The sequence below is a fragment of the Phacochoerus africanus genome, chromosome 15 (assembly GCF_016906955.1).
Source record: "Phacochoerus africanus isolate WHEZ1 chromosome 15, ROS_Pafr_v1, whole genome shotgun sequence".
Taxonomy (NCBI): Eukaryota; Metazoa; Chordata; class Mammalia; order Artiodactyla; family Suidae; genus Phacochoerus; species Phacochoerus africanus.
The window spans coordinates 21,010,437-21,030,426 of NC_062558.1; the positions used below are offsets into that span (position 1 = coordinate 21,010,437).

At 46.3% G+C, this 19,990-nt stretch overlaps 1 long non-coding RNA gene across 1 annotated transcript; it reads left to right on the plus strand.

The window, feature by feature from the left end:
* The first annotated feature begins 695 nt into the window (after positions 1–695).
* Positions 696–1,681, plus strand: LOC125116230 (uncharacterized). Its single transcript, XR_007132284.1, has 2 exons — positions 696–765; positions 1,286–1,681. It is a non-coding gene; the product is annotated as an uncharacterized LOC125116230 (long non-coding RNA).
* Positions 1,682–19,990: the final 18,309 nt, after the last annotated feature.

Genomic DNA, 19,990 nt, shown 5'->3' on the forward strand with positions numbered 1-19,990 from the left:
GTTCGCTCCAGGTGAGGTGTTTCAGAAGCGAAGAGCTGACCTGGGAGATGCTGCCTTAGTTTCAGCATCTCCTACCCATGCTCACATCCTTCAGACCAGCCTGAGTGCACCTCACTCCACTTCCCCTCCCACCAACAGGCTCAGCCAATCACAGGCACAGAGCCCTAGGGCTCCCCAAGTCTCACTTCTTGCCTTTTCCTAAACGGGAGGTAAGTTTGCATTTCTCTTGGTTTTGCACGCAACCTACTTGGTCTTTTTATTTTGTCCCTTAGGCTGTATGCTGAGTACCTCAGGGCTGAGATGTGTAAGAGAGATGACAGTCCTACGGGGAGGGGGTGGGGAAGCAGAGGGGTCGCTCATGAGTCCCACACTAATGACCATTAACTCCAGGGAAGTTTGGCCTGGTGCCTGTGTCCTTCAGTGGCCAAGCCTGTGAAATCCTTCAAGGAAGGGCGGACATCTCCTCGCACAGCACTGGCTGCCATGGAGACGGCGATGAGCATAAAACAATGTTTTATTTATGTATTTACTCATTTTTATTTTATTTTTTCTTTTTAGGCCCGCACTCACAGCCTATGGAAGTTCCCGGGCTAGCGGTTGAATCGGCGCTGCAGCTGAGAGCTACACGGCAGCCACAGCAACCCCAGATCCATCACCCACTGAGCGAGGCCACAGATCAAACCCACATCCTCTAAGAGACAGTGTCTGGTCCTTAACCTGTTGAGCCACGACAGAAACTCCACAACACGGTATTTTAAATACTAGGTAAGGAAGTGTTTTGAAATAACTTTTGGTGTAATAAAAAAAATGCCTCCTTAAGCTACCAAAGGTTCATTTCGCAGTGGGTATACAAACGCAGTTCTAGAGTGCACGTTTTTTAATTTGTTATTTATCAACTTGAGGAAGGCTGACTAGGCCTTTCGCATCTTTAAGCTCCCGATATGACATGCATGTTGACCCACCTCCACACAGGTTGATTCCTCTCTGCTTGCGCCTAACTGAAAAGAGATTCCTGCCACATCTGAGAATTCCCACGCTTTTCAAATGCAATTTCTCAAACATTCACAGATTGAAACAGCCATTGGCTGCTCACTGGCATTTACTTATTTGATAACGATCAAATTATTTTACTATTATTTACTTATTTTACTATTATTTTATTTATCCTTTGGTAACAATGCTAGTGACAGTTCTTGACGGCTTACCCTGTGGTCAGCAAGAGGCCATTTCATTAACTAGTCACACTCTCCCTTGTGGGAGGTTGTCATCCTCACCCATATTATAGGACCTCGGGAACTGCTGCCTACGGGATTAACGTTCATCTTGAGATCCAGGCGGGCCCTGGTAGCCTCTGGGGTGACCACCTGACCTGCCACGAGGAGATTCCCTGGGAGTGAGGACAGGTCCACCCCCTTGAGGGTGTAGAGCTGAAGTCTACTTTAGGTTTCCTTCCTTTACGCATTTTTCCTGCTCTCCTTGTTTACAAAGTCCTTTCCCTAAGCGGAGAAGTGGACAGCTGCTGGAGTTAGTTAAAACTTGAAATTGCAACGTACAGAGGACACCAACTGGAATTCCACAGAACAGCGTTTCACTCGGTGTTAATGGGTGTGGCCTCATACAGTTTCCTCTGCTGAAATGTGTTTGGGAAGCCCTGGGCTTAAAAATAAAAACAAAAACAGTCTTTTTTTTTTTTTTTTTTTAACCATAGGTCTTCTCTTCCTTAACATTAGGAATCTATCTATCATTTAATCATCTATCTGTATATCACCTATAGATTTTCTTTCTATTTATTTATCCATCCATCCATCATCTACGCATGTGATTTTTCTCCTCCATGTCCATAAACATTTTACACACTCTTTGGAAATGCCATTGTAAAGATGCAGAATTAATTTTTTGAAGCCCTAAGTTAAAGGAGATGTGTGTCCAGGGAGCCTGCCTACCCTCAAAGAGAAAGTAGAGCAAACAAACGCTACTTTTAATGTCCAGGTGATCTGACTATTCCAGGCCACCTTATCTCTCACACACATTAAGTTTAAAGAATTGGGAAGGAACGTGGGTTTCTGGAGATGTGGCTCAAGGGTGGGACGGGTTCCCAGGCTCACACTCAGACTCCTCGTCCCAAACCAGCCCTTCTTGTCGCCTCTGGCCAGCTTCGATCTCACTTCCATCTTGGTCCAGGGCCCTCTGAGGGTGTTTTGGCCTTTTTCTCTTCCTACATCGCCTCTCCACACTTCACTCCTGTTCCTCACACAACAGATACCCTCTTCCGTGGAAAGGGAAGGGAAAATGCAAACACTTTTGATGTATTTTAAAAACTTCTCATGTGATGAAAATCGAATTAGTCCCCAAAAGTACTGATATATTATGAATAAGCCCTGTTTATTTGTGTTTCTTCAAATCATTTAAAGTTAATATGCTGAATTTCATAGAGTAAGGACCTCTGTATTTTATCTATCAGTCACCTTAGGTACCAGAGAGAAATAAAATGCTGCCAATACTGCTGTAAGCCCCACTGGTGGTGAGAAGTCTTCCAATTTTAGGGATCAAAATATGAAAAAGGGCACCTTAGGAACAATGAAATGTAACAGTCTTTTAAATATATTCTACAAGTAGTGTATGTATTTTTAGACAGCCGCATTGATAGAAACATTCCACAAATGAATTTGTCCTTTCTAGACCAGTTTCTCTTCCAATGTGGACCATGGATCATCTGTAATAGAACTATCTGGGGTGGCTCATTAAAAATACAGATTTCTGGGCCCCTATGCAGGCCCATTAGAGCAGAATCTTGTGGAATCTCTGGGCAGCACTATTTTGTAAACCTTTCAGAAGATTCTAATAATCAGCCAGAGAAGAGAACTTAAAAGTGGTCCAAGACCAATAGCAATTTGGATTCTTCTTAGAAATATAGAACCTTGACCCCCCAGCCCAGACCCAATGAAGCAAAAGCTGCATATGAACCTCATGCCCAGGTAATTCACAGGGACACTGAAATTAGAGAAGCCTCGTACCCCGTAACCCATGTTTCTCAGAGTGTGGTTTCTGGACTGGCAGCTGCAGCCTCTGCAGGAACCTGTTAAAAATGCAGATTCCCCCCCCCTTTTTTTTTTTGTCTTTTAGGGCCACACCTACGGCATATGGAGGTTCCCAGGCTAGGGGTCAAATCGGAGCTTTAGCTGCCAGCCTACACCAGAGTCACAGCAACGGGGGACTGAGCTGCGTCTGCGACCTACACCACAGCTCAAGGCAACACTAGATCCTTAACCCACTGAACGAGGTCAGGGATCGAACCCGAGTCCTCATGGATGCTAGTCAGGTTCGTTAATCATTGGGCTACGATGGGAACTCCAGAAATGCAGATTCTTAAGCCTTAACCCAGACCTCGGCATTCAGAGACTCAGGCTGGAAGGAGGGATGGGGCCCAGGTTATCTGTGCTTTATAAGCCTACAGGTGATTCTGATGCATGACAATGTGGGGACCCCTGCTGTAACCCAGCCTTTCCTCAGGGATGACAAGGGTTCCTTAGGTAATGTAAGGTGAAGACTCAGCTGGGGGCAGATGCCTGTTTTGCAGTTGTGGTTAAGAGGCATTACCTAGCATCTCAAGGGCTAAATAGGTCTTCAATCCTAGATGTTAAAATAATAGCAGATATAACAATTGAGAAAAGACCGGTGATCAAATGCTGGCAAATGCCCCACTCTCCTTTTCAAGTGAGTCAGAGGGGTGATAAACAGATTTTAAGCCTGAGGAATTGTGATAGCTTTCATCTTTTGCTTGAGCATTTTTTTTCCCCCCAACCCTTCCGAGCATCTGTTGACAAAGCCATTATAAGTTCTCTGAAAATCTAATAAGTTCTGCTTTCAAATGCTGCCAACCCAACCTCCAACTCAGATTCAGAGCAAAAAGTAGGTCTGAATGTTTCTTTCCCCTCTTATGTAAAGGGGAGCATTGATGGTATGAAGGGTCTGGGAAATGACTTGTAATATTTAGCACCCCCACCAGTTGGGTGACACTGGACACTAAGAATTCAAGACAAAAGGGCAGCTCCCTGCCTCAAGGAGATCAGTCTATTAGGGGGACAGACACAGCAAAAGAGTAATTTCATTACAATACAATCATTGTATGATAGAGGCATGAAGTGATGATTTATGATAACCACTGGCCAAACTACAGTTTGAAGATGGATTTGAGGAAGATGAGAATAGCAAGGAGAAAGATCAGCACAAAGCTACTGTAAAGGTTTTTTTTTTGGGGGGGGGGCACACCCAAGGCAAGTGGAAATTCCCAGGCCAGAAATCGAGCCCAAGTCACAGCAGTGACTAGAACCACGGAAGTGACAATGCCAAATCCTTGAACTGCTGAGCCACTAGGAAACTCCCACTTAAGAGTTTAAAGCAGGGGGAGTTCCTATAGTGGCTCAGAGGGTTAGGAACCCAACGAGTATCCTGGCCTCACTCAGTTGGTTAAGGACCTCGCGTTGCTGTGAGCTGTGGTGTAGGCGTCAGGTGCAGCTCGGATTCTACCACCTAGCCTGGGAACCTCCATATGCTGCAGGCGTGGCCCTAAAAGGCAGAAAAAAAAAAGAGTTTAAAGTGGGAGGCTGAGTGGTGACCAAATGCAGAGAAACGTCCATATGGTGTCTTCAAAACACAATGATTTACCATCAGCTCGTCACCAACAGCACTTACTAGGGATAAGAAGCGACTCAGGTGATTCAAAATAACTCTTAGGAAATCTCTGACTTTGGAAGATCTTATAAGAATCATATTTTAAACTTTCCAGTAAATGCCTGCTGCTTCTCAACACGCCGTTTTTATTATCCTCGGCATTCCGTGACTATATTGTTTATGCCAGGATTTTGCTTAATTAAGCGCCACGACAAGAACAATAAGAGTCAGAGAGCTGGATGTGACACAGAGCATCCAAGTGCAGCCCTGCTGGCAAGCTAAGGACAGACCTCACAAAAGATGCTCCCCAGAAACCGTTCCCTTGACTGAAAGAGCCAAAGGAGAGGGGTTCTATTCACCCTGTTCCAGGGTGAATGAACATAGTGACATTTAGAAACGGTGTCAAGATTTGTATCCCACGGCAATGACCTAACACTGCTGCTTCATGCATTCCCGGAAGAGTTCTCTTATGCTTTCTTTTTTTTTTTTTTTATGAAGAACTATGTATTTTATCTACCTGATATGTTTCAACTATTGGGGCCACTGTATTTTAATGCTCAAGTTGTCCCCTTTTATCCCAGTGGTGGCCTGTCACGTTGCTCTCTGTCCTTTTGAGAAGATCCCCCTGGTCTTCCACAACTTCCTTTTTTTCTGGCACAAAAGATGCCCTAAGTTTAACCTGTAACTTTCCTGCCCCCAAATTAAAAGCAGTAGTTTCTCCAAAAGACTTGATTCTGTTTGTGGCAACTGGGATTTAGATACCTTAATGTGAGGTGCCAGGGGTGCCTGTTACTTTTGGGTTGCCATTGCTTCCTGGCCTTTAAAGTGGACAGAACAAGGATATACAGGTGATTTTGTAAGAGAAAGAATAGTATGAGGTTTTTTCCAACTGAAACGCCAGTGGATGGAATTTTAACTTAACTTGGACTGTATACATTTTCTATTACACAGAAAACCCTGGCTCATAAGGGCACATTTCCTCCTCCTACAATAAAATATTGAACTTTTCAAAGTAACAGTGCTAGTATCATCACTAGCAGCAAAACTACAGAATGAAGCAAGATTTCTTTGTGAGCTTTTTTAAACGGAAGTATAGCTGACTTATAGCATTATATTAGTGTCAGGTGTCCACTATAATGATTTGATATTTGTATAGACTGTTAAATGATCACCATCCATCTATCACCTCACCTGGGTACACATTTTTTTCCCTTGTGATGAGAATTTTAAAGATCTACTAGTTTGGTGACTTTAAAATAATCTGCCGTGGCACAGTAAGTTAAGAATCCAAGTGCAACAGCTCAGGTCACTGCAGAAGTGCATGTTCGATCCTTGGCCAGGGCACGGTGGGTTAAAGTCTCTAGCATTGCTGCAGCTGTGGTGTAGGTCACAGCTGTGGCTTGGATTCAGTCCCTGGCCTGGGAACTTCCATCTCCCGTGGGTGAGGCCATAAAAATAAAATTAAAAATATATAGATAAAATGAAGTAGTGTTGACTGTGGTCACTGCGGGGATGTCACTGCATCCCAAAACTCATAACTGGGAGTTTGTACATTTGACCCACCCCCTATTTCTCTGTCTTTCTCCTCTAGCCCCCACCTCCAGTAACCACAGATCTATTCTCTGTATGTACGAAGTGTTTTTTTCTTTTGTAAGAGTCCACATATAAGTAGCATAGTACAGTATTTGATTTTCTCTGTCTTATGACAAAATATCACTTTAGGTATTAGTGGATTTTCTCCAGGGAGCCCTGCCCAATGCCTGCATCCTTGGGCATCCTTGGGCCCTCTGCTCCTGACCATCCCAGCTCCTGTCCTGAACTACAGCTGCTGACCTTGGTGTCTCTTCCCCACTGATGATGCCAGAGGCTGTCTGGGTTCTATTTGCCTCCGTGACCACAGCCTCCTTAGCTGTCCGTGGACCAGTGGAAGGAGGGAGACTCGTCTGAGGGGAGTGGATTAGGAGTTGTGCAGAGTGATGGATGACATGCAGTGAACAGAGGTGGGGAGAGGCTTGGGAGAGGGTGTTCAGAGCTCAAAGTAGCTCTCCCCCTCCCCCGACACGGCCCCTTTGAGTCTAGACCTGTGACTCCGAGAAGACACTGGCTTTCAGGAGCATTTCCGGCAGAAGGAATTGCAAATTCCGGCCCTGAGATTTCCTGGGCTTGGAAATCTTAGGAAAGGGGAAGAGGTCCATGTACCGAGAGCCCAGCTCTCCTGGGAGAGAGGTGGCAAAGAGGCTGGATGAGGCTGGGCGGTAGTGGGCACCTTCCTTGTAGGTAGTGTCAGGAGAGTGGATTCTGAGCCACATGCAGTGAAAAGCCTCGGACGGGCGCCAACCAGGCTGGTGTTGTGATGGGGTTTACATTGGGTTTACAAAGCCCTCTGTGACCTCACCTGGAAGACAAAGGGGAGCGGCTGACACGGGGACCGGATGGTGGTATCTGGGCCAGGGTCACGTGGAGGGGGTGCCCTCAGGCCTGGAGTGTGTGTGGGGGGATGGTGAAGGACCTGGAGCCTGATCCCGGCCGCGTGGCCTCGGTAAGGAAAACCCCACAGCGCATGTCCAGTCCAGGGTTCGTGTTCAGACAAATAGCTCAGGAACCAGGACAAGTCAAGGGAGGAGGCCCCCTCTCATTCTTCCACTTGTGCAGAGAAGAGGTTAGGAGCTGGCCTTCAGGGGAGATGTACCGAGTCGGGGGCTCACTCCTAGTGACCAGATGTGCCATCTTGGCTGGTCACCCACCCGAGGCTTTGTCCTTCTCTGGCAAACATGGACCTGGGTTCTCCTGTGACCCTGAGTGAGACTGTGGATGGCAGCACGTGGCAGCCGCATGGATCAAAACGAGGCTGGGGGAGGTGCCCTGCCCTGAGGCCTGGGGTCTGTGGTCCCGCGCTGGTCACCTCGACAGCTCAGGGCTTCGGGGCAAATGGAGGGGTCTGCACCCTGGGTCCTCCTCCCGCTTCACGTCCCATTACTCTCAGGTCTCAGGAGCCTCTTCCCCAGGGGACCACACGTTTGTGTAATTTATTCTCCTGATGGTGGGTGAATGAATGAATCTTTTTGTGTATGAGGTTTTTGTGATTCTTACTAAAATATGTGTAACAAAAATCATGCCATTTTAAGGGCACTTCAGTGTACGTTCAGGGGCTTTAAGTATGTTCACACTGTTGTGCAACCGTCACCACCAGCCGTCACCAGGACTTGTTTCATCTTTCAAAACAGAGACTGTGGCCTTTTTTCATCATCTCCCCCCACCCCCCACCTGCATCCCTTCCATCTCTATGACCTGATGGGTCCTCAGGTCAGTGAAGTCGCCCAGTATGCGTCCTCTGTGAGCAGCTTACATCACTGAGCACGGTGACTGCAAGGTCTGCCCATGTTTCTTCGGGTGTCAGGGCCCCCTCCTGGGTCACACTCCACTTCATGGACTGACCACATCACTCAGCCCCTTTGTCCATCCTTGGGCACTGGGGCTACTTCTGTCTTTTGGCTTCTGAGAGTTATGCTGCTATGAACATGGGTGGCTGTTTTGCAGGTTTTAAGAGGTTTTACGAGGCAATAGAAATATACCTATTATTTCATTTACTCATTTTCTCCCTCAACAAATATTCCCCAAGTGCTTGCTCACACTGGCGCTAACGGCGCTTATACCCCGAAGTCTGTATCTCCATTAGCGTCTCCATCTGTATCTCCATCAGTGTCTGCAGTTTCCTCAGGAGGGAACAAACACATTCAGAAGACAAACTTCTCTCCAGGTTTAAAATCCACAGCAGAAATGTTCAGAGCCTTCAGTGCAGCAATCCACTGGGCAAGGAGTTTTAGCACGCTGATACTGTCCGTGGCAGGAAATTTGTCTCAAACAATCCTGCATTTCGCCACACAAAACCAGGCTTCCAAAAATGCAAAAAGCAGTCAATGGATAACGGGGATAATAACGAGAACATGTCTGGTTTTCAGAATTCTAGGTCTATGGACAGTACCTTTCATTTTAGGAGTCAACTGGAATTTAAATGATGTCCAGGGTTGTCATAAAGTCTGAGACAGACTTTAAACTCCTAATTGATTGGTTGAGATGTTATAAATATTACCCTTGTGTTCATAATTGCAAATCCACCATTGAAGTGGGTGAATTTGATTGATAGCTTGAAGACGGTGCATAATATTAGAGAAAAGACGAGTTCTCTTAGCTACAAAATGGCCCCAGGGAGAGCCTGTGCTTGGAGCTGATGACTCCACACGGGACAGACAGAGGCCGGGCAGCTGGGTGCAGAGAGCAGCTGTGGGATGGATGCAGGGGAAGATGAGGAGGAGGAGAAGAGAGAGGGGTAGGGCCGCAGGGAGGGGGTTCGAGAAGGTCTCTGTGCTTCTTTCTGCAAACCAGACGCCTGCCATTACTTTAAAAGAACCGAGAAAGGATGTGCTGCAGAAAACAGCAATTCAGACCACAGATTGGAGCCAGAAACAAAGCCCAAATAGTGCTCAGAGGGTGACGCCATAGTCCCCTCCGGGTTGTCCCTAAAACGCTGTGGGAGGAAAAATTTCCACCTTGAGGTATGTTGGAGGAAAAGGACTGATCAATATTCAGGAATTAAGGACAGAGTCTGTCCAGGGTGGAATGAATGGGAACAGCTGTGTTTCACAGTCTGACCTTAGGACACTGGCTCTTTAGCATTTCCATAAAATGACTGTAAAAAATATGTCCCTCCAGCCTTATTTGCTTTCCTTAATGGATAATGCTTCTGGCTTGGATCTTCATTCGGAAAAAAAGGATCTTTTGTCTCATAAAATGTTACAGATGCTGCTATGGTAACACACTTTAATTTTATTCCTATCTCAGAAGATAAACATGGGACAATGCAATTGGCAACTTAATTTAATATTTAAGATTAGCTTTAGGTCAGAGCATTTGAAGGTTTGTTTTTCAGAAACATTGGCACTTTTGTTAACCTGCTGTAGTCAATTAGGCAGAATCCTCAGCTCTGAAAGGTGTCCCGCTGCCAACTTAAAAACACCACGTGGCCAAGTTTCAAAACCCACAAGGGAAAGAAAGCACATGGCTTCTATGACAAAATTCTTAGGTGGCTAGAACGAGTTTGCATTTGTGGGAATTTTCTTCTGGGCTCCAAATAAAAACCAAACATCTCCGCCTTGATAAAGACAGTATCAATTTGGTTTGAAATAAAACCCGCCAGCTAATTCGAGAGATGGTCACTGAATGTTTTTTCCTATTAGTAAATCCCGTGACATATACCACATTCGCACTTTGGTGTTAAAGTAAGTTGTTTATTTAGCACTTAGTAAATAACCACATCATTGTACCCGGAGGAAATAATGGGAAGCCACAGGTCCCCCTGGAGCAACAACGATGCACATTTAGGCAGAAGAGAGAAGCCTGGTGCCTGCCTGCCAGTATCGGCAAGCAAGGTGCAAGCCAGCTCAGGGGACGGACCCAGGAGACAGGGTGGACGTGGCAGGGCAGCGTGAAACCAGGGCATTTCCTTTGGAATTATGAGGAGTAAACCAGCCCTGGCAGCTCCTCTTGTTTCACCATTTCATGGGCTCTTCTCTTCTGCAAACGAAAGGCTTGGCTGCAGCAGAGGAGCATAGGGCTGGTGCCTGTACACAAAGTGCCAGGGACAAGCAGGCTCCTGCTGCTGCTGGGGCTCAGAGCGAGGTGCCCCATCTGCTCAGCAAATGACCAGGAGCAGGCAGCCTGCTTCACTTCAGTCATTCTAGATCTTTCTAGAATCACAGATGCTATCACTCGGAGCAACTGGCACCCTGACATTTAGAAATATCCACAGAGAATGCACAAGTTCTACGGAGCTTTTCAGATGCCATGACCTGGACAAACTGCCAGTGGCTGAGCCGAGAGCCTGCCTAGGTTGCTCCTGAAGCAAACCTCCGCACTTTGTAACATTTTCCCTTCATAAAAGTCCCCAGGAATTTACAGTCTGTGGATGAGATCATATTTTGAAATGGTCGAGATCAGACAAGATGGGAAGGAGAGGGCAGGCCTGTTCACAGCAGCGCTCCTGTTATAAAAAGCCTGGCTGCCCCGTCTGGCTCCTTGGTCCCGCTGATGGAACAGTATTTGCCCAGATGCTGCGTGGAGAGGGCAGTGGCCAGCTCACTCCCCCATCAGCCCGAACTGGCCTCCGCAGGTGACCATCCTGCTGGTCCCTGGGTGGATCAGCTGATAAGATGCTCACCCAGGGAGGGAAAAGGGAGGCTTTTCTTCCACTTGGGACATTTCTCTGCCACTCTGAATCCTAATAGCCAAGGCTTACTTTTTGTTTGTTTGATAATCAGACCTTTCCCCTCCCGGAATGCACATCTGAAAAGATCACACCTGAGTGCTTTCTCACACAGGACCCTGAACCTCAAATGGAGAGGAATAATTCACCCACCCCCCCAACTGTGAGAACCTATTAAAACATTCCATAGTGCCTTTATGCATATATAAAATAGACACATTATATATATTTATTACTATTATTATTTTAGTGATTTACACTAAGAAAACCCCCAAATTTCAAGCAAAGCAGTTTGGCCTTGGCAGATACGCACACACACTCTATCAGCAAACTCCACAAACACATGTAACAACACACACACACGTGTGTGCACGTTTGAGCAACACAGGGCTAATGTAAAGCACATGCCAACTTAGGCAGGATGTAAAAAAAAAAATCATAGGCAGATGTTTTTCTTTTTGTATTTAGAGAAACAACCTATTATTTTTTCAACTTGTACGGAGTGTGAGGGCATTTTTGTGGGGTTGTGTGGAGAGAGTTTAGACCCTGAATTTAAGTTCAGGTAACGAACAGAGGCCCAGGAACACAAGTGTGTTAGATCTTCCTTAACAAATAATTTTTAGTAATGATCTTAGAGTGCCAAGTACTGAGAGAAGAATGGAATCAATTATTTGTCTCAACACGTAGGATGCTTTTCTGGGCTCTGCTGTGGAAATCCCCAGGAAGGTTACTCACTAGTACGTGAATGATCCTTGCACCTCTAATTTGCTTTTGGTCACCAGTTAAGTAAAGCACAATGGATTTTTTGCTATTTATTTGCTTCTTGGTTATGAACAGAAATGAAAACTAATAAATAATAGATGTGTAATAACAGGTTAATGAAATGCCTCATCAAACCAGAAGGGACCATAGTACTTTAAATTCTGCACTGCAAGACTCAGGAATTTCAACTTTCATCTTGAGTATTTTTCAAAATGAAAACGAAAAAGTTTTCAGATAACTGATAGGAACTTCAGTGGATAACCCCATGGGTGAAGTTTCTGGTTAAAAAAAAAATAGTCTCTTGAGCTCAAACACAGGAGGACCCAGTGGTGCCACCAAGATGTGGCTACTTCTCAAACGCCAGGGACAATGACAGGGCACGTGAGGAACTCGTGCTCTTGGCTAGGAAGTGTGCTGAGGGGTGTGGCTCAGCCGTCTCCCAACTTGCCTTCCCATTTAAGACAAGATGTTTCTAAGGCACGGGCTGGCGCAGGCCCACCTCCGGGCCTTTGCTGACCTCTGCTGAGCCTGGTAGTGCGAGCTCGGCAGACACCCTGCAGTCTGTGCCCACAAGAAACACAGCCATAAATGGTCCCCATGTGGATATGACACTTTTCCTTAGCACTTTCCTGCAACCTGGTTAAGACCAAGGCTAGAAGGAAAGAATGGGATGGAGGCGCTCCTGTGTCCAAGGGAAGAGCATGCTTATTAAATAGGACACATTTGTATTTTCACAGACTCACGGGTCAACACAATTCCCAAAATACTTAGATGTGGTCGTTATAGATGTCTTGAATTTTACCCTTTATAGCAAGGTCTAAATCCAGACAAGAGTGTGAGCTGAAGTGGGTGTCTCTAAACATGCATTCCTTTCAGTAACAGAGACTCTGGCACACCCAGAGAAAATGTTCTATTGGATGGTGGCCAAAGAGCTTAGCTAAATGCCAAGAGGCCACATCCTGTCTCTTACAACTCTCGCATTATCTCTGATCGGTTTCACACTATTATAATCCAAATACCCCCTTTGTGTCCAGAACCGGGGCGCAGGACAGGTCAAAAGTTCTATGGGTATTTCATGGAAGAAAAAAACAAAGGCACTCTACAACATAAACCACACTAGCTCTGCAACCAACAACCAGTATTATTTGGCTACATTTAGAAGACAAAATTTTCTGAAAGCTATAAAATTTCACGGAGCATATACAAATACGACCAGGAATCAGCTTGTCAATTATGACAGCTTTTGCTTTCAATTCAAAACAGATTGTCTTCTACGAGCTTTTATTTTTTTCTACAGCAGGGTGATGGTGACAAGGTCAAAGACGTGACTCAGTAACAAACCGCAAACAATAGAACCTGGCATCCAGGCATGGTCTTTTCTGAGCATGAACCTGACCGTGTGCTTTTCTGCTTGAGGCTCGTGGTTTTCTTGTTCTTCGGGTGACCTTGGGGCTGGCCCCCTGCCCCCTGGGCCTCGCCCTGCCCCTCTCTGGAGCTCGCCCTGCTGCAGGCCAGATGGACTGGTTTTGGTGGAGTGAATGCCCGGTCTTCTTCCTCCTCTGCTTTCACAAGGTGACCCTGCAGGCTGGAAGCTGAAACATCTCCCTTCCTGCTTCTTGCCCGGCCTCCCCTCTCAGGCCCGGGTCTCAGTGGGGATGCACCTGGCCCCTGGGCTGTGTCACCATAGCCCTCAGCTTCTTCTTCTTGTCACGTGTATGGTTACCCACAGGCAACTACAGGGGCAGGAACAGGTCCGGAATGTCCCCTGCCACATCCTCAGAGCCTTTGTCAATACCCAGCAGGCAGACAGTAAACCCTCAATGGATGTTTAAGGAACAGGAATGTGAACAGGACTAGATGTTACTTTGGTGGCACTGGCCAGGAGGAAAAGTGAAGGAACAGAGTTTTCTCTCGAGTAATATAATACTGACTTTAGGGAAACATGTGGCTTCCTTTGGGAGCAAAGATAATGAGGGTAGATCTGCTTTTGATCAGCCTTGAGCCCATGACTTAATTCTAATCTGAAGTGATTTTCTCTGAAAACACGACGATGCAGACCTCAAGTTAATACTTGCATAAATCCCGGAGGAATCTTGGCAGGACTGAATCTGCACACGGAGGGGGACGACATGACCTTCTATAGTGTTCACTCATTTCCATTCCTATGTCCAGCCCCCAACTCTAATTCCCCTGGGGATTCCTGTCACCAGTCTCAGCTGAGCACGATGTTTCAGATGCTGTGTATTTTCTCTTGGCCACAAGTAGATATTATCCCGCGTCTGTCCACAATCTGAGAATTTTTTACCTTTTCTAATGCACCTATGAACAGCAGGGTACTTCACTGTATTTCTGTCTGTGCCTAAAACAGTGTTAGGGTGTAGAGACCCTCCTCCCCAGAGCCTCGCAAAGTAAATAGACAAATGAATGCATGAACAGTAAGCAGTGAGTTTTCACAGAAAGGATTATAAGGAGATTGCAAAATGCACAGTAGACGGAGGGGACCAAGCTGCCTCACTTGGGAGGCTGGTTGTGTTGGCGTCTACATAGCCCCATCTAATCTCACCATCCTGAGAAACACCGGCTGTGCTAACATCCGAACACGAGGCCTGGAAATGCTGTAGGGGATCTCAGCAGAAGTGCCTGTGCGCCCAAGATTCACAGCTGCAGAGGGTGAACAGTGACCAAGCCCTGGTTAGGAGAGCTTTCACCCCTGACCCCCATCCTACTGAGGCCCCCACGAGCTTTCCTGCAACCCACATCTAGGACTGCTTCCCAATTCACTGCTTTCATTGGATACAGGCTGGAAGTGGGCACCTTGGGAGGATGCTGTAAAGGGCCAGCTGTCTAGTTCCCGGGAGATCTCTGTCTGTAATGCCCATTACACGAGGCAAAGCTTTCACCCGGTACTAATCTACACACAGGGAACCTGTCACTTCCTCACACATTTGAACTGAGGAGGAATGCACTTCTAAAATTTCACACTTCAAAAATCTACCCCCATTTAAGCGACTCATATGTTAAAATTACTAACATATAAAAAAAAGCCGAGGGGGAAATGAACGAATGGGTTTCTAGGTAACAATGTGGGGTTTCTGAGTGTGCCTGGTTGTGATGAAGGTTGGGGTGAAGGTTGTCTGACATTAGGACGCCGCAGCCTGTGGTCTGTGCGTCCCTGAGGACAGACAGCCTGCAGGCCGGAGACTTCGCCTGAGGGTGGACGGGGCCCAGTGGTTACCCAGCCCCACCTCCCAGCTTCTCCTCTGCTCAGGCCTGCACGCTGAGTTGCAGGATCTTCTGTCCATGACCTTGGACCTCTGCTAGACACCGACGGGAGTTTCCCACTTAGCATCTTGTCAGAAATCCTGACCCCAGCCCTGGAGACCTGTCACTCTGTGGCCACCCTGTTCCCAGCCCTCAGGTCCACCAGCCACCACCACCTCCCGGGGACCCCACGTTATCTGTCCCCTGCTCCTGCTGATTCCCACAACACATCCATCAGGATGTTCCCTCAGCTCTGCCTCCAAAACCGCAGAAAGCTCTCCTTCCCAGCATCTCCACGGCCACAGCGAGCTCCCAAATCCAGCTGGACTGTCTCTCCGCTCACAGGCTCTAGGGGCCAGGGAGCCGCACGCCCCTCCTGAGAGTCAAACTCCACCACCTTTCCCCTTAGAACCAGCTCACAGCTTCCCGTGGAAACTAAAGCAAGAGTTGATTCCTTCCCTTGGGATCAGGTCCACGTAGGGATAGAAGGTTCAGTAAGTAAGAGAGGTTACAGGCCTGCTATGAACGTCATCTTTCTAACTTGAAAATGACTGCTTGCTGGCCTGCCCTGCCCAGGGGGCTGCTTTGATGAGCCTCTTCCCCAACTCTGTCCTGTGCAGGCTTTGGGAGCCTGGATCCTGCACCCAGCTCCTCCCTGGCTGCCCAGGAGGCCCAGGGGACATAGGCTGCATGGCTGGGTCCACAGCTACGAGGCTCAGGCAAATCTCCCCACTCCTGGCAGGTGACCCTGTGTATATTAGTCAGAGTTCTCCAGAGAAACGGAGCCAATAGGCTATACCTATCTATATCTGTAGCTACATCTATTCCTCTATCTATCATCTATCTCTATGTATGTATGTATATATGTATGTATGCATCTATTTAATCTCTATTATTTCTATCTATATATCCATCTATATCTATTTAATCTCCCTGTATCTATCTCTATCTAATCTGTTATCTAGATATCTATCTACTTCTCTCTCTCTAAAGAGATTTATTAGGTAACCTGGCCTATGCAGTTATGGATGCTGCTCATGCCATATAGGATGGTATGCCGTCTGCTGGAGAAGCTGGAGAACCAGGAAATACAGTCCAAATATGAATGAACCCAATGGTGTGACTCCAAGCCTGAGTCCAAGGGTCTGAGATCAGGGGTGTGAGGACAGAGGGGATGTGCCACTGTGAAGCCTGGTGTCTGAAGCCTGAAGACCAGGCTTTCAGATGTCCCAGGACAGGAGAAGATGGATGTCCAGCTCCAGAGGAGAGCGAGAGGGAGGGTTCTGCCTTGCCCAGGAATTGCTGCTCCACTGGGGCCTCAAGACTGGCTGTTGTCTCTCCCACTGGGTGGGGGTGGGGTGGGGAGGGTGGTGCCTTTACTGAGTCACGGATTCAAATGCTGGCCTCCTCTGGAAATGCCTTCAGGAGCCACACCCAGAAACGGTGTTCTATCAGATCCTGGGCCACCCTTACCCTGGCCCAGTGGACACAAGTAGTTACCCATCACTGCATCCTAGTTATAGTAGAACTGCTATGTATAATATGCATTTTTCAACAGAACAAAGTCTTTTCTCATTTCTAGCATGGGTACCAAATGGCAAGTCCACTTTCTGTATTTATGGGGAAATTTCCGTGAAGATAGGACTGGGTCTACTTCTATGGTGCTGACCCACAGTAGTTCTGTGGTACTGGTCCTCAGTACCCACCTGGCACTGGCCACATGTCCAGTGAACGGGGACCAGTTCAGTGAGGTTCTCCCCAGTCTCCCAATGGCTTGATCGCAGAAACAGATGTTATGGGAATGGACACTCCTTGGGAAGGTAGGTGACTGACTTGCTTAAACCACTTAGTGTTTTTCATTTATTTTGATTATTAAGAATGGCCCCTGTTCCTATAATTGTGCTCTTTGTCTTCCTGTGTAAGTAACACCTTTCATAGGGAGTTTTAAAAGACATCTGTCAGTTCCAGATTACGTGTGAATACGGCTCTGGGCACTGCTGAGTGAGGGCTTTCAGGTCACGCTGTCGGTGTTGTGTGCAGATCCAGGGCCTTCCCACGGCCCCTTCCTGCTGCAGCTCCTGGGGGGAGACCTCACTCCTACCAGCTTGTGCAGGTATGTGGGGGGGTCAATGACCATGGAGAGTGGTGGATGGCCTCAAGAATGAGGGGATTTTTAGAGGTCCTGTATTCCATTCAAGGTCCTTCAACTATCTCACTTCAAAGCAAGCTGCACATCTCACTGCTGGTCTTTGAGAGGAAACACCTGTTTCAGGTCACACCGGCTCTGAAGTGACTGCACTGATAACCAGACTCCTCAAACTCCCTGATTTTGAGGGTATCTTGTATTAATGCCTATAAAACATATGTTGAAATTGATGAAAGATGCCATTGAAAGCCATACAGAGGGCCAAAAGACACCTGAAAAGATGCTCAATGTCACTAATTATTAGAGGAATGCAAATCAAAGCTACAAGGAAGTATCACACCAGCCAGAATGGCCATCACTGAAATGTGTACAAACAATAAATCCTGGAGAGCATGAGGAGAAAGAGGACCCCTCCTACACTGCTGGTGGGAACGTAAGTTGGTGCAACAACAGTGGAGAACAGTATGGAGGTTCCTTAAAAAAAAAAACTATATATAGAACTACCATATGATCCAGCAATCCCACTCCTGGGCATCATCTTTAATTCAAAAAGATACATGCACCCCTATGCTCGCAGCAGCACTGTTCACAATAGCCAAGACATGGAAGCAACCTAAGTGTCCCCTGAGAGAGGAATGGATAAAGAGGATGTGATGCACATATACAACTCATATACAGCTCATGCAATATATATATTACTCAGCCATAAAAAGAATGAAATAATGCCATCTGCAGCTACATGGATGGAGGTAGAGAATATCATACAAAGAAAATCAGAAAGAGAAGGACATATCCTATGAAATCACTGATATGTGGAATCTAAAAAAAGATACAAATGAACTTATTTTCAAAACAGAAAAAAAAAATCATAGACACAGAAAACAAACTTGCAGTTACCATAAGGGAAGGCTATTGGGGAGGAATAAATTAGGAGTTTGGGATTAACGCAGACACATTACTGTATATAAAATAGATAAACGACAAGGTCCTCCTCTACAGCACAGGGAACTCTACTCAATATTTTGTAAGGACCTTTAAGGGAGGAGAAACTGAAGAGAATATGTACCTATATTTATATTTATACACACACATAGACACATATGTGTACAACTGAATCACTATGCTGTATGCCTGAAACTAACACAATATTATAACTCAGTAGCCTTCAATTAAAAAAATAAAAAAATTGGAGTTCCCGTCGTGGCGCAGTGGTTAACGAATCCGACTAGGAACCATGAGGTTGCGGGTTCGGTCCCTGCCCTTGCTCAGTGGGTTAAGGATCCGACGTTGCCGTGAGCTGTGGTGTAGGTGGTTGCAGACGCAGCTCGGATCCCGCGTTGCTGTGGCTCTGGCGTAGGCTGGCGGCCACAGTTCCAATTAGACCCCTAGCCTGGGAACCTCCATATGCCGCGGGAGCAGCCCAAAGAAATAGCAAAAAGCCAAAAAATAAATAAATAAATAAATAAATAAAAATAAAAATAAAAAAAATAAAAATAAATAAAAAAATTCATATGGCCTAAAATACTTTTTTTTCTTTCTTTCTTTTTTTGCTTTTTAGGGTTGTGCCAGTGGCATATGGAAGTTGCCAGGCTAGGGGTTGAATTGGAGCTACAGCGGCCAGCCTACGCCACAGCCACAGCAATGCAGGATCTGAGCTGTGTCTGTGGCCTACACCACAGTTGATGGCAACACCAGATCCTTAACTCACTGAGTGGGGCCGGGGGTCAAACCCACATCCTTATGGATACTAGTTGGATTCATTTCCACTGCGCCGCCACAACAGGAACATCTGGACTCAAATAGTTTTAAAATAAGCATAAAGTAAAATGTTTATATTTTGTTTCTTTAAGAGACACAAAATTCCCTATACGTGGCCCTTAAAATTATCACCTCAATAAAGTTCTTTCATTAGAAACACACCTATTTAAACACGTAATCATAAAATGTTTCAGCTATGTTTGAATTTCCATACAGTTCTATTTTCCAGTGATCAAAATCCAGTGTCAAGGAGGGACCACAGTTTACTCAGTTCAAAAGCAAATAGTTTCTTGTCATTCATCAGAAGGGCTGGGACAACGTTCCATGCTCTGTACCCTGCTGACTCCTCTTTTCAAAAAATTGTCCAGTTTGCTCCATTTTCCTCTTGCTCTGGCACTGGCTAGTGAGCCTATCCAACAGGTGTGAGTGTTTATAGAGATTAAAGATTCAATATGAAGATAACCTTAAGGCGGGTACTTTATCGGAAACTAACGTGTTGTGAAAAACTTGTTATGGCTAAAAAGTCAAGGTTTCTTTTGCACTTTACTGTGTTCTTCTGGAGAAAAAATTCTGCTTTTGTTGTCACAGGCATCTGTGGTTTAGGATGAGTTAAAGAGGGGATTTCTAGGTCATGTTGGAACTAGAGGAGCTCTTTGGCATAAATCCAATCACAGGCATCATTCCCCTCCCACCCCGCCCTGTCCTCACCTCCGGCGGCCTGCAATTTCAACTGCTACATGGAAAGTATGTTACAACGTGAACCTTGCCACTTTATCAGTACAGAACCAAGACACGCCTAGGCCAGGTTTTACAATGCACGGCCGACCACTATTGCATCCTCTGGTATTTCCCCTGTAACACCAATTAGGACAAAGCCTGGCGCTGTGACAATAACTGCCATTCCAGAGAAATTCCGTTTTCACTTGTGGAGTAGGAGGTCTCAATGGGGCTCTTCCCACTTCTGCTTCAACTGAAGCACACATGAGGTAGATGTCAGGTCCCGTGTGTGCGTGACGCGAGCGCACAAAGGTGGGATTTCAAAGAAAATCATCAGGAGCCATTTCTAGACTTTCTGGCCTCCAGGTGCTGAAGGGACAAACCATGGTGAGAGTTTGGAGAGAGGAGAGACTGTC